At 41.1% G+C, this 16320-nt stretch overlaps 1 protein-coding gene across 2 annotated transcripts in view; it reads right to left on the bottom strand.

The window, feature by feature from the left end:
• The window catches only part of MS3_00009362 (uncharacterized protein), a 45110-nt gene extending 34555 nt beyond the window's left edge, over window positions 1–10555 (bottom strand). For both annotated transcript variants that reach the window (XM_051217728.1, XM_051217727.1), the window contains exon 1: window positions 10197–10555. The gene's annotated coding sequence lies outside the window, so the exon portion shown is untranslated. The remainder of the gene's footprint in view (window positions 1–10196) is intronic.
• Window positions 10556–16320: the final 5765 nt, after the last annotated feature.

The following is a 16320-nucleotide window of genomic DNA, read 5'->3' on the forward strand; positions in this document are numbered from 1 at the left end:
TGACAGACCTTGAAGAAATCCACTGGTTCCTTGTAACTCTGTGGTTTAAGTCACTAACAGATGTCACTGCTGTTTCCACAGCTGCTTGTATGTCCTTCCAAGCAACATCTGGGTCAGCCTCGTCTTCACAACTAACTAAGTGTGACCTCAGTTGTTCCTGGAACCTACTTTTGGTTTTCTCGTTACTCAACTCAGTTCTAATGGGTCTTTTTAATGTGGCTTTTTGCGTCCATTGAGGCGCAAGCAGATGCGTGCCCGTATTAGGGCATGGTCGGAGTCCAAGCAGGTGCTCCAGAATGAACGACAATCTTCTACCGACCCTCTCCAACGATGACTGATGGCAATATGGTCTATTTGAGTCCATCGTTGGTTTGGTGTAGGGGTCGCCATGTTAGACGATGTCTCTCCTTATGCTTAAAATTTGTGTTTGCTAAAAATAAACGATTGTCTGAGCATAGCTGCAGCAGACGATCACCATTATCTGTTCGCTGTGTCGGAATACTAAAATATCCACCTAAATGCCTTTCTGTTTGGTTTAAACTGCCTATCTGAGCATTAAAATCACCTGCTACGAGTACTATGTCTGAGCGTTTAGCTTTCTGAAGAAGTTCGGATAGCTTTCTGTAAAATTCATCTTTCACTTCATCTGAGCTGCAGTCAGTGGGAGCGTAGGCAGAAACGACAAAAGGCAACGACGTGTGTCCCTATCCTTCCGAGTTCTTACGTAGCCGTTCAGCCGAACAGCACATAGACGACTGTTGACGGGGATCCACTCTAGCAGTGCTTGTTCGGCCCTTATGCTTAGTGCTATGCCTACACCTGCCAGTCCACGAGAACTTGCCATCGGGTCACCGGATACACGAAGGGTGTATCTCGTTGGCTCTCCGTCTTGCCGAGGTGAGGTCAAGTGAATGACCACACTGGAATCCTGTATGCGTGTTTCGGAGACACAGCATACATCAATGGAAAGAGACTCTAGGGTTTTAGCCAAGGAAGCCTGCTGACCGATTTGACATAGGGTGCGTACGTTGAAGGCTCCAATGTGTAGTTTGGAGCGAGGTTTCAGTAGACCTGGGACAGTGTTTTGCGCACTAGAATCGTTGGTTACGGTGACACTTGAGGTGGAAGCCGAGAGAGGAAATACAGAGTTGAAAGTCGATGTAGGAGGAATAATAGGAATTGAAGAAGGAGGTTGATTATGAATACAGTGGACTTGAGTGCTGTTAGAAGTATGAGGGCGGTTATCACTTCCCGGTTGCCCACACCGTGGAAGGGTTGTTCTGGAGGTACCTGAAAAGGAAATTGGATTAAAGGTGGTCTTAGTGAACTGAGAGCGTGACCGCAGTGCCCAAGGGACAACTGCTTGAGGTCGGTCACACACGACCTTGTTATGGGTAATTTTTGTGTTAGCTCCGTACTTATTGAGACCTTACCGCCGGAGACGGATATCCGTGGGATAAGGCGAGGTGTGCATTTTTAGGGTCGACCTTTTCTAACCCCACCCCTCCTTGTGGGAAGGCAGCATCGCTGTCATGCTGGTTGTCTGAAGGAAACACCTTACTGCTGTCACACCTCTGTACAGTCAGCAGTACGACTTCGCCTTCGGACCTTGGGTTTGTTGCTTTTAGTCTTACCGCTCTTCAACCGACCTGTCTGACATGGTAGGACCTTGAGGAACGGTTGTTCCAGCCAGTATAGCTCGGTTGCTTCATCACGATAGGCAAGCCCGACCACCACGTCAAGGTAGCAACAACGGTCGGGATGTAACTACTATGGATTTGGTGATCATCTTGTTGTGATAATGAGGTGGCAATTTGGACCGATGCATATATGTGCCTGGTCCTACATTGTAGATGGCTGACAGTTGTGGTGGCATGAGTGATGAGATAAACTAACGTATAGTGAAAACCAGAGCAACTTATGCTAATATGACTCACCTTTGTTGCCTTAGTGATACTAGTATGTCTGTGAAAAAATGGATCGACAATGACTCAGTGGGAGCAGTTTTTCTCTATCCTGATGAAACCTAGCCTCTCTGAGTTGAGGGTATTAAACAACATTCTACATCTGGTCATCATTGTCTCCGAAGGATTGCTGACGTCCACTGACAATACTATATCAGTACTGCAGAGGTTCAGCAATATGAATTCAAGAACAGCGACGATAATTTAATTGGTATTACCACATTGCAATACTGAGTTTGGTGGCTTGGATATGTCCTAAAAATGTCGTCCCAGCGGATTCCATATCGAGCACTATTTATTTATTTAAACACATAAACATTGACACAACGCACAAAATAGATATGCGCAACATAAATCATTCGATTTGTGTGAGGGCTGAGATACTGTCCAGGTGCCCAAACCAAAACAGGTGGTTTTCTTGGGGGGGGACACATGGAGCCTTTGGCCTAAAGCTCTGATCCACAAGGCAATGAAGCAACGCCAGATGCAGTCCCATGGTAGCCTGTGACCAATAATTGGTTCATACACCATTTGTTCCTTCAGGATCCTGGAACACATGAGGAACATTGGTTGGGAATTTCGGTTTTCCAACTCCCCTAGGTGGATCCTCCATATCCACTGACCCAGTTAATTCGCCGGAGTTTCGCATTTTGTCCTCTCAACCTCGTAAACTACACCCCAGCCGCGAGAAGGCAGTGAGTAGGACTTCCCTAGGAGTGGTCATGTAAGAGCATTTCGTGAGGGGAAGCTGATTCTCACCACTCTCAGCCGTACCAGAGCATTTGGGGGCACTATTTGTCGACGCTGAGACTGATTGGAAAACGAGAAGTGGTCAGTGCATGATATAGTGTCGTGGTATGAAAGAAAGCTGTACAGAATTAACTTTTGATGGTCATTCATAACTCCCTGATTGGGGTCCTAGAGACGGTACAACACAGTGGGTTGAGACGTTATGAGAGATGGTTCAGAATAAAAACCAGCGGTCAGTCAGTCAGCTACAACGTAGGACCAGGCACATGTATGCATCGGCCCAGGTTGCCATACCTCATTAGCACAGCAAGATGAACACTGGATTCATAGGAGTGGTTAGGTCAAAGGTGGTAATATATAGGAGAAAGATTGCAATAAGGATATAGTATAGGAGGAAAGAATTAGTTCGTAGAAAGAAAGATGTGAAGTGATCTTAATCTCTTAGTTTAAGAGAAGACAGAGAGTGTATACACCGACGCCATTGTGATCGATTCTGAGCCATGTCACCAAGGGTCTCCAACCATTGGTTACGAAAGTCACGCGGACCCCAACCAAGTAGTCTGCATCTACCAACATGGCTCAGACTAGAAGTTAGTGACTTCAGGCACTGATGCCACGTTTTGGTTTGGCCGCCCCTAACTTTCTTCCAACCATCCCCTACACCGGTTAGCATTGCACGTCGCGGTAATCGGTGTTCAGGCATACGTAATACGTGGCCCAACCATCTCAGTCGATGAAGATTCATAACCTCATCAACTGATTTACCATCATTCCCTAATACCCTGCGTCTAACCTCACTATTACTTACCCGGTGATCCCAGCAGATGCCAGCAATATTTCTAAGGCATCTGTGGTCAAATACTAGTAGCTTACGGGTGTCTTCTACTCTTAAGGGCCATGTTTCGCTGCCGTAAATTAAAACAGAATGGACTGCCGCGCAGTATACTCGTCCTTTTATTGATAGACGGATATCTCGCCTCCGCCAAAGGTGACGTAAGTTGGCAAAAGCCAAACGAGCTTTACGAATCCGTGCTGAGATTTCGTCAGACACCAACCCATTAGGGCTGATCAGACTTCCAAGATAAGTGAAGTTGTCAACACGTTCGACTACTTCACTCCCTATCCTTAGTTCAGGTGTTGACGCAGACCAGTCCTGAAGCAACAACTTGCATTTAGAGGAGAGAAGCGCATCCCAAACATTCTGGCATTGTTGCTTAGTGCTACCAGAAGACTCTGCATTTTGTCAGCGTCTTCACCAAACAGGACTATGTCATCTGCATATTCTAAGTCGATAAGTGGACCTCCTGGAAGGAGATCAATACCCGAGGATTCAGTCGACGAGAGTGTTATTTCCATCAATAGGTCTATGATGAAGTTAAACAAAATGGAGAAAGTGGACAGCCTTGACGGACACCACTTGAGGTTGTAAAGGTAGATGACAGTTCGCCATAAGCCCTGACTCGACTAGTAGTGTTCGAGTAAAGAGCCTTCACAAGGTTTATGTACTTCTGAGGTACGCCTTTCAATGACAGACACTGCCACAGAGTCTCGCGGTCTACAGAGTCAAATGCTGCTTTTAAGTCAAGAAAGACCACCATCGTCGGACGCCGATAGGTATGCCTGTGTTCTAGAACCTGACGAATGGTGAATATGTGGTCGATGCAGCCACGACCAGGTCTAAAGCCAGCTTGGTTCTCTCGTGTTTGTAGTTCACGAGTCTTAGTTAGGCGTTTGATAATTATCGAGGCTAGTATTTTAGATACTATGTTTGTTAAACTAATCCCTCTGTGGTTGTCACAGGATGATTTTGACCCTTTCTTATATATTGGGACGATAAGTGATTGCGACCAGTCAGATGGGATAACGTCTAACTCCCAGATTTTAGCTAAAATATTAGTCAACCTAGTCGCTAAAATTGGACCACCATCCTTAAAGACTTCTGGAGCCAGTCCATCTGGACCAGCTGCCCTTCCTCGTTTCAGATTAACTATAGCCTTCTCAACTTCAGCAAGAGTTGGGGGACCTACTTCAATGTTCCATTCACTTTGTCTGGGAATGGAGGGTAGTTGTAGAGTAGCTGAAGGCCAGCTGAACTGTTCTCTAAAATGTTCCGCCCATCGTTCTAAACGTCTGGACTGGGAGCAGATGAGAGTATCATCTTTTTCCGAAATAATCTCACTTACACTTGACTTATTAATTCCAGTTTCTTTTATTAGTCTGTAAAGCTGTCTTGTGTTCCCTATAGTCGCCGCCTTTTCCATCTCTTTTGCTTTCGTTACCCACCACTGCTCACGGTCGTTCCTTAGACTTTTCTTAACCTAGATCTGATTTGTTTACGCTCTTCATCATGTTCAGAACCTGATGGGACGAGTTTGCGAGAATCCATCAGTGTGACAGACCTTGAAGAAATCCACTGGTTCCTTGTAACTCTGTGGTTTAAGTCACTAATAGATGTCACTGCTGTTTCCACAGCTGCTTGTATGTCCTTCCAAGCAACATCTGGGTCAGCCTCGTCTTCACAACTAACTAAGTGTGACCTCAGTTGTTCCTGGAACCTACTTTTGGTTTTCTCGTTACTCAACTCAGTTCTAATGGGTCTTTTTAATGTGGCTTTTTGCGTCCAGTGAGGCGCAAGCAGATGCGTGCCCGTATTAGGGCATGGTCGGAGTCCAAGCAGGTACTCCAGAATGAACGACAATCTTCTACCGACCCTCTCCAACGATGACTGATGGCAATATGGTCTATTTGAGTCCATCGTTGGTTTGGTGTAGGGGGTCGCCATGTTAGACGATGTCTCTCCTTATGCTTAAAATTTGTGTTTGCTAAAAATAAACGATTGTCTGAGCATAGCTGCAGCAGACGATCACCATTATCTGTTCGCTGTGTCGGAATACTAAAATATCCACCTAAATGCCTTTCTGTTTGGTTTAAACTACCTATCTGAGCATTAAAATCACCTGCTACGAGTACTATGTCTGAGCGTTTAGCTTTCTGAAGAAGTTCGGATAGCTTTCTGTAAAATTCATCTTTCACTTCATCTGAGCTGCAGTCAGTGGGAGCGTAGGCAGAAACGACAAAAAGGCAACGACGTGTGTCCCTATCCTTCCGAGTTCTTACGTAGCCGTTCAGCCGAACAGCACATAGACGACTGTTGACGGGGATCCACTCTAGCAGTGCTTGTTCGGCCCTTATGCTTAGTGCTATGCCTACACCTGCCAGTCCACGAGAACTTGCCATCGGGTCACCAGATACACGAAGGGTGTATCTCGTTGGCTCTCCGTCTTGCCGAGGTGAGGTCAAGTGAATGACCACACTGGAATCCTGTATGCGTGTTTCGGAGACACAGCATACATCAATGGAAAGAGACTCTAGGGTTTTAGCCAAGGAAGCCTGCTGACCGATTTGACATAGGGTGCGTACGTTGAAGGCTCCAATGTGTAGTTTGGAGCGAGGTTTCAGTAGACCTGGGACAGTGTTTTGCGCACTAGAATCGTTGGTTACGGTGACACTTGAGGTGGAAGCCGAGAGAGGAAATACAGAGTTGAAAGTCGATGTAGGAGGAATAATAGGAATTGAAGAAGGAGGTTGATTATGAATACAGTGGACTTGAGTGCTGTTAGAAGTATGAGGGCGGTTATCACTTCCCGGTTGCCCACACCGTGGAAGGGTTGTTCTGGAGGTACCTGAAAAGGAAATTGGATTAAAGGTGGTCTTAGTGAACTGAGAGCGTGACCGCAGTGCCCAAGGGACAACTGCTTGAGGTCGGTCACACACGACCTTGTTATGGGTAATTTTTGTGTTAGCTCCGTACTTATTGAGACCTTACCGCCGGAGACGGATATCCGTGGGATAAGGCGAGGTGTGCATTTTTAGGGTCGACCTTTTCTAACCCCACCCCTCCTTGTGGGAAGGCAGCATCGCTGTCATGCTGGTTGTCTGAAGGAAACACCTTACTGCTGTCACACCTCTGTACAGTCAGCAGTACGACTTCGCCTTCGGACCTTGGGTTTGTTGCTCTTAGTCTTACCGCTCTTCAACCGACCTGTCTGACATGGTAGGACCTTGAGGAACGGTTGTTCCAGCCAGTATAGCTCGGTTGCTTCATCACGATAGGCAAGCCCGACCACCACGTCAAGGTAGCAACAACGGTCGGGAAACCAGCGGTGATCATGATGTTATTTTCATTATAAGAGTGAACGTAACTTCTTTAACCGAAAGAATTTTTTATGGTTATATTTCTGATAATTGAAGTGCTCCCTTTATTGCTATCGTTCTACTGTAATATATTAATTTCTATTATTTGCTATCCACATCTCGAAAACCATAGGATTTTGTGCACTGTTTGAGTATCGACGTAATCTCACAGGCGACCGATTAATAAATGAAAACCGGTAGTTTCACCCCTGTCCATCGCACCTTACGACCACCATCGATTTCCTATGTAAAGGTCAATGGGTAATAACTTATGTCCACTGTTCTCTCTTTTCTATAGATGGTGAACATGGAGATGAAGAACCTGGTGAATCAGATGGCTAACTTGTTGGTTACCATATTTCTACCCATACGAGATTGCAGCCGATGATCCAACACCGATTTTGATGATCACATGGCTGGAATTACTCGTGCTTATGGTGAGAACTTCATCACTTAATGAAGCGTTTACACTAAGCGTTCAGAATCCTGTGTGATCGGTTTTTAGCGCACTTCTCTGAGATTTGTTTCGTAGCCTTGGTTTTTAATTACATTGAAGATTCTGGTTAGAGGCTGAGAAGCATGATATAATATTAATATATGAAGGGGTCACTTCTATTGTTATATAGTATTAACTAGTGGAGGAAATGCTATCACGTATATTACTCGATAGAGAGAGAGTCCAAAATGGAAAGTGGTGACACTTAAAATATGAGGAAAAATGTAGACGTACTATACAGCAGTGAGAGCTTTTGAAGCAGTCAAACTTAAATCTCCGCTTTTAACCGCCCTACCAGGCGATTTACTATACTTCCAGCAACCGTTCCATTCACAGTGTTTGCAATACGTACGTAGGAAGATGTTCCAGCACAAAATAGAAACCGTTAGTCGAGACAGAATCAACTATCAGTGTTGTCGGTCACAAAATCCACTGTCCAACAACAAACGAACATACAACTCACATATCAAGAGGGGACAGACGATCTGAATTTTAAACTAAAGTTAGTGATTTATTTTTAATGATCGGTAATTTGAGAAGTCACGTCAGTACTCAAACAGCGCGCAAAATCTTATAATTTTCGAGGTGTTAAAAAATGAAGATTGCATATTTAACGACTACCAGTCTCTGGCATATGATGAGATACTCGCTCAGCTTTTGTAACCTCAGTACTTTTATGCTGAAAGACTGTATAAGAAATTCAGACGTCATCGCACAAACAATACCTGACGATACCTACGACTAATAACATTATCAACAAGTTTGTCACGATTTCTCGTGATTGATATTCACCATTTTATGGACAAAATGTAAAATCGCTACGTTTCAAATGGCTGTTTAAAAAATTGACAATCAAACACGATTCTCAACGCTGTATTATCCACTATAAACATCCCGGTGTAAAATATGACGAGACTCCAATTTAGGGACGAGCTAATCAGAAGCATTCAAGCGATTTCAAGGTCACGGAACCAAGTTCAACACGCGATGCTAACATACGATCGGTTCACAGCGGATTTTAGAGAGGAGGCGATTAATGAGAGGCTACAAAAGATGGGACAGTGAGACTAATTTAGGGACAAGCCAATGAGAAGCGTTTGAGCAAATCCGATTATTAGCCGATCAGAAGACAGTATAAAGTAAAAATATATTACAAGAAAGTAATGAATTACAGTGGACATTCTTGTTGGTGAAACTCTATTTTATGGACGACCTTTGAACGTAATTTTAAGTGACCTTGAGAACATTAGCCAATCAGAAAAAAGCTAGTATAAAGCAAAAATATATTATAAAAAACTGAATTACAAAGGATATTCTTCTTTTACATGATTTAAGAACTTGTTGAGGTTTGATAAAGGTTCAGAAGTCTTGAAATCATAGTGCATGCGGTATAAGAACCCGTCCATATGGTTCCATAATAATCGTCTTCTGGAGCCATGGTACGGTTTTAAAAGATACTTCAGCCTAGACCACATGCCTTCAAAAACTGCCGCCTCATCTATTTCCATTATCTTTCCAACTCCTCCAAATGATTCATGTACTCGTGTCATTTTCATTGCGCATATATCAAGACAATATTCACATCACTAAACGGCGGAAATTTCCGTAACATCTGCAAAAGCCGCAGCTAATGTTACTGGAGACTTTATGATCCAATTTGCAACGATCATCATGATTTGTCTTAGCCTTAGCCGTGACCGGGCAAAAAGTGCCAGTTCGGGCAAATATTTTTCTCCAAAATATAGTACGACGAAATACAATGTCATCACGGTAGTCTGCACAACATGCTGCGGTCATTTGATTGCAGCAGTCACAGATACAGGAACTTCTTAATAGTCCCATCTGCTGTAGTTTCTCAACAATTACCTCTTCTCTAAAATCTGCTGTAAAACGATCGAATGTGAGCATCTCGCATTGACATTAGCGTCGTGACCTTGAAACTCACTAAACGCTTCTTATTGGCTCGTCCATAAATTAGAGTCCTATCTTCTTCTTTTACATTATTAAAAAACTTGTTAAGGTTTGATAAAGGCTCAGAAGTTCTGAATTCATAATGCGTACGGTATAGAAAGTCGTCCATGGGGTTAGGGTTAGCGTGTTACATGCGTTCGGTTTACATCGGATTCTAGAGAAGAGGTGTTTATTGAGAGGCTACAACCCTAACCCTAAACCCTAACCTCTAAAATCCGTTGTAAACCAATCGCTTGTTAGCACCCTAACCCTAGCCTAACCTTAACCCTAATTTCTAACTTTAACCCTAGCTCTATGGATGAGTTTCTATACCGTATGCATTATAAATTCAGAACCTTTGAATCTTTATCAAACCTTAACAAGTTTCTTAATCATGTAAAAGAAGAATATCCACTGTAATGCATTAACTTATAATATATTTACACTTTATACTGTCTTCTGATTGACTAATAATTGTCAAAGTCATTCAAGATTCGTTCAAAGGTCGTCGCTAAATTAGTCTTGCCGTAAAATATATAGTGAATTTTCATACGATTGTCAGCCAAAGTTGACAAATATATTGATTCCGTACGCTTGAAATGATGACCAAAAAATCTTAATTAGATTCATTTCAGTTGATGGCCACATAAAGGACGTATGACCGCCATGCATTAATGATGACAAACATTATTAGGATATCGTGAGCGTCCTGAAAGACATTTTTGTATCGACTTCTATTGCTGCTAGTTACAGACAGACATTTTGTTATGAGAACTATTGGGAAAAACTGTACATATGGGAAAACGGTACTTTTTGTCAATAATATAAAATAGCCAACCTACCTCAGTCAGTCGGAAAGTAACCACCGATAACGAACACTCCGCTCAACTTGATTTAAACAATTCTCTATTCAGTTCCCCTAATGTGCTGTCGCTAACATCGAAAATCATTCTATCGCGTTAATTTTTGATATTATTCCCTCTGTAAATATTTTAGGCGATTTTGTTGTGTTCGAAATACAATAAGTGTACAAGGAGCTTGTGCAGATGGATTGTCAGTGTAGCGTTATTGAGATTGTGTTTTAATTTACATCATGGACTTATCAATATTAGCCACCATTGAAATCCTGGAAGATGTGGACAGCTTTTTGTCTCCGTATGAGACTGCTCAACACGTGGGGCCGGAATTCAGAACTTTCGCTCTGGCGCGCGAACGCTTAAATTCTAAACCACCGCCATCTAAAGGTGTTAATTTCTAATCGGAGTGGCCATCTTCCATTGTCTTCACTGGGTAACTGTCTCACTCCCGACACAGCTAAATTCCCCTGTTCACGGCTTCTCACTCGAACTCAGAGAACTACTCATCTAAGATAGTCACTCGTGAACACTGTATAATTATCAGTGTATGGGTTGCAAATTTTGCTGAGTTTTAATGGAGATCAATAACTAATTCGTGTCCGATCACCACTGAAAATCCGCATTGATTAGTCTTCTCACGCTTTTTTTCTTTTTGTTTGATTTCAGATATTTACTCAGCTCAACTGCAGGTATTCTAGTTTCTTAAATGAACTCAATCTGATCAATTCGGCAGCTCTTTGAGGGTTTGCATATCTTGTTATCTCAGTGACTTGGATTGTTACAAGGCTCAAAGGTTTCTGGAAGCAGTAGCAACTATGTTACCGAGCAGAAGTTTGATTGGTTTCAGTATAATAAATCATGTATTTGAGTGAAAATTGATTAAAAGGAGACCACATCATCGAGAGGTTACATTAACACACATCCATTCGGAAAACAGACACATATTTGTTGAATTATGGTTCACTTCGATATTAGTACTGCTCCAATAATAGAACTAATCCTAAAATTGTAGATTTGCTTCGATGTAACTGCCTAATCCATAAGATGTTACGTAGAAGTCACATCATAGTCTGCCCAGATTCACTGCGTCGTAAGAACCACCAATATATGGTGAACAACACACTTAGATTAAAGATACAACAACATATTTAATATGAACAAAAATGAGGCCACACCTGCATGGCCATGTCATACCATCCGATCAACTCGAATTGATTCAATTCATTGTTCCCGCCTTCTCCATCGTTTGGTGTTTCTACGCGTTAAATGCTGAATATCCATTTTCCCATTCGCCTCGTGTTCAGCCTTGAGGATTGTGTGGTCAGGGCCCAATGCCACTAAATATTCTCCATATGGTGAACAAAGTCACCTTTAAACAATCAGTAATTCAAAAGAACGACTGCTGACCACGACTGTCAAGCAAATCTTTTATTTTTTAAAGATACTATAAGGCATTCTGAGGTTTTAATTGTCCTTCATATCTAAAATCGAGTATACCTAAACGTTAAAGTATATTAAGGCCGTCTTCAGTCTCTAAGGACGTGTATATATTACCGAATTATCTAACTGTTTAAGACAAAAATCCCGCTTATCCATCAATTGATCGGCTTTCTTTTCTAGCTACAGGAAAATTGTTGACCGGCTGGTTTTACTGACTCTTTTGATTAATTCTTATGGTTGAATGAAACTTTCTAGCATGAGGCTTCGCCTCATGACATGTGAAAATCAAACAAACATTAGATCACTAGAACATGAATCCTTAAAAATTGCTAAATTATTTTGGAGATGTGTCTTCAATATCCCATCTGTTCTCGCAAACGATGTTAATTTTTGTACTTGATGGCTAAATAATTTCGAATTCTAAACACAATATATTACTTTGTGCTCAGTTCAGTATTTCGAATACTACAATCCATCACATTGATATGGTTGAACAATCGGATATACATTGATATTTTTGTGGCTTATTTCTTCACATTCATCGGAAAAGTTGCCTACAGGTAAATAGAATCTTTGGCATTACCAAACAAGCCTATCGCGCTTTCCTGTGCAACTCTCGAAAATTACTACCAAACCGTGTAGAGCGTACTAATTTCAACTGCTGTGAATAACGAAATTTCATGAAAAGATTATTCACGACGTCAATTATTACGCTACGTTATCTAGTTATTCAAATCCAGTGCTTGCTCAGGGTGATACAGATAACGCTTCATCAAGGAATTGCAAAGCGCATATTTGGTACATGTTGATCCTGTGTTAAATTTTACTGACTTAATTCACGTAAATTTCCTAGTGATGGATGCTTGAAATTTTGTGCAATCGGACACATTTGATCTGTCTGCAGAGCTATTGTCATTTTTGCCACTAACAAAGATAAACCCTGTGGTTTGGATTTGATTAGGCTGGGCGTTTCGGGTGATCATTTATCTCAATCCACGATGTTGGAAGGTAATGTTTCCTATTGTGATTCGACTGTATATCTGAAATGATTCTATCCATGACTTTATTGTTGGCACGGGCAGTATAGAGTCAAATCCCGGTGCAGAACTAAATGAAGCTTTGCTAGCTTAGCAAAGCCCTGAAACTGAACGCTGACCGAAACAATCTTATGTTCCACGTGACATTTGCCGTGAGAGCTAGTAGGACTCCTATCCAGAAAATAATTAGGGCACCACAATAAATACACAAGCATCAGATGAATGTTAGAACAACTGTGTGATGAAAGTTTTTAATCAACTTCTTATCACATTTCTTATGTTATTTTACTTGAGATGGATTGTCCTTATGATTAACAGATTTCGGTTAAAATTTTCTATAAAAGTGAGAAAAATATTTCGAATGAATGAAATCTTGATTGAAAATCTCATGCGATTATGGTTGATGCTAACTTATGATTCATCATTCTCCAATGAGATTCTTTAGAAATCTGAGGAAAATGTATCAGAAGAATCAATTCCTGATAATGTCATATCAAATGTTAGTTTTTCTCATAACTTATTTATTTTTGAGGAGAAACTTGATAAATATAAACAAGTTTAAATAAAATTTAAAACTAATTGCAGTCAGAATGATATTAAATCAAACGTTGTTTATCCTTATATGAAGTCACTTTTAGTAAATCTGCTTGTCAAAGTGAGAAAAATGTTCTGAATCAAATTTCAGCATACGAAGATACAACATTATTTTTAGTGACCTACTTTTTGGAGAGAACGCGATTGGTGTGATGGAAGCATTTATTACTATAACCAATTGTACCAGTGATTGTTTCACTATACCTGTTTGTTTAAGTGTTCTAAAAAACACACTTTTCCGTTGACTGTGACCTTAGGCGAACTCCCGCACGCTCAGTAGTCCCGATTGTAAACTTTGGCACGACCTCGGTATTATTTCGATACCACGAGATCGCCAAGAAATACGTCTTAGTCCAACCTTCAACTGCCTTCTGATATTTTGTCTATTGAGAGATCTAACCTGGTAACTGGCAAGTAGTCTTCCTGTTGTGGTGATTACAGTTAATGACGACTATACTCCACACTACAATTTCACGAGAGAAGACAGTGCTGCTAAACTTATGGCACGGCAAATAAGCCAGGTTTGCTCAAAGCCGCCCGCCGTTTCACCTAAGCGAACCTAAGCAACCTGACATGAGTCGGTCAATTCGAAACCCAGTTGCTGTGGATCTGTTGCGTATTCGTTGGATTTGACGAACGTTGTGTTCCCATTTTTAAGCAGTCTATTTCTGCAGGAAAAACACAAAATTATTATGATGAACATCAATTTTGCTCTTCCTATCTTGTAATGCACACGTTGGTACACTAGCTCGTTCGTAACTTGATCTAGTGAACCTCACAGCCTTTGTTTTAAACTTCAAAAGGTGCAGAAAATAACGTAACGAGAGCCATCGAAAGCTTACTTACTTATTTCTGTTACTTCCAATGGAGTATAGGCCGCCGACAAGCATTCTCCAACCAACACTGTCCTGACTCTTTGTTTCTAGTTCTATCCAACCGTTCTCTATTCTTCTCATGTCTGTCTCCATTTCGCGTCGTAAGGTGTCCTTCGGTCTTCCTCTTCTACTTTGGCCTTGAGAATGCTAAGTGAGGGCTTCGCTTATGACGCAGTTAGGTGCTTTCCTCGATGTGTGTCCTATCCACTTCCAGAGCTCCTTCCAGATTTCTCTCTCCGCTGGCATCTGGTTTGTTCTCTCCCACAGTAGGTTGTTGCTAATAGTGTCCGGCCAACGGATCCGAAGTATTTTGCGTAGACAACTTCTAACAAACACTTGTATCTTCTGGATGATTGCTTTCATAGTTCTGCAAGTTTTCGCAACATACAGTTGAACTGTTTTGACATCTGGGCTGAATTCAATGATGTGCAATAGAAATTCCAAAACGTAGGGTAGAATATTCGTTTCTTTTCCCAGAATACTCATACCCATTACATTCACGCCGAAAGTGTACTTCTTACTGTTTAATTCTGCTATGTAGAAATTCGTTATTTTAGTTGGTAGTAAGAGATAATTTTGACCAGGGTCGTCTTGTTCTGTCTGCTAGGAATAAAAAAGAATGGCAAGTAGATGTCACACGGATCGTGGATCAATACTGGCATGTCTGTGTCCTTGCCATCATATGTCAGTGTCACACATAATATGATGAGTTCTTACAAATATTCTCGACTGATAATGAAATATAAACGGTAGGATTCAACATATTCTTAGACATTGCAGTTCATAGAAGAAAACAAAGCACACGTTTCATAATATAACAATGATCTCAATTCCAATACGAAACAAACAGTATGTACAGATTCAATTTTTACTCAAGAATCATCCATGAGCAAATGGGAACGTAACTTCTCTAACAGCTGTCTTTGTGTGGTATTCTTTATAATATAACGATGGATGGGAATGCAACTGTTCAATATCAGGATTTCTTTGTAGAATTCAATTCCTTGATAAACTGGTAAAAAGCTATGTTACAAGCACAAAGATTACGAAAATTTTCGTGTGTCGGACAAGTGCCATTATTAACTGATAAATAACGACGACCAAAATCCTCGACAACATGTGGTATGTGCGCGAGAACACTTAGCTTGACTTCTTTACGGTCCCTGAATCTATGGTTCCACTAATGAGTACATTTTGTATCTTACTGAGTCTAGATTCAAAACGTAGTCCGATAGACATACAGTAACCTAAATAAAAGAACTACAATCTATTACAGAAAGTTGAACTCTTATTTAAGCTGTGGCAGTAAAGGTATTTGTACGAACTGATGATTCGTTTGTACTTAGCGGCCCATTGATTTCGAATTCCGAATACAACACATTCGTTTGTACTCAATTAATTCCATCGGGCTTAAATCGCATACTTCTGAGAATCCCCAGTTTTTTCAATAATTTGAATACTTCCAATCTTCATGACAACAACTTGAGAATGTTGTCGTTTGGAGACGTTTAGTGTTTGCCGTCCATAAGGAAAACACGCAAACAAATGAATTTGGAAGTTTGAAAAATTTGAAGTGAACTCAGTGATAATCGAATTGTAATCAATTCAAATTATAGGTATATTCATGACTGTTTTTTTAACGTAGATTACAAGTGTAGGCTGAGACCATGATTTGTGACACGATGGACCTACTCAAATAGTGCGTTTCGCTCTTAATTCTCAAGTAATATTTGACTTTGCGAAAGCAAGTGAGCATAGACGAGTGATGTGTATGCACTCACCCAACTTATCAAGGTAATATACGTACTCCGAGGTCTTCGAAATACTGGATTTGATTTTCAGCACAAATGCAAGTGACCACTTCTCAGAAGCGCTATTTTACAATGAGATACGCGTGATATCCATGTCAGTCTATTGCTATCTAATATGCGTCTTTTTAAGCAAAACAGCTACAAATCGTGGACTTAGTTAAGTAGTTGACACGTATGAAAACTCAAATTACTTATTTCCAGTTATCATGAATGAGGGACTGATAGCTAAGTTTATGTGAATAAAGTTTTTCGAGGTTGATAAACAAAACTGGTTACAACAAATTTCCAATTATCAGTTCAGTGGTTCAAGATAACAGTAAACTAACGATAAATTTTACTTTAATTGACCTGG

The sequence above is a fragment of the Schistosoma haematobium genome, chromosome 5 (genome assembly GCF_000699445.3).
Source record: "Schistosoma haematobium chromosome 5, whole genome shotgun sequence".
NCBI lineage: Eukaryota > Metazoa > Platyhelminthes > Trematoda > Strigeidida > Schistosomatidae > Schistosoma > Schistosoma haematobium.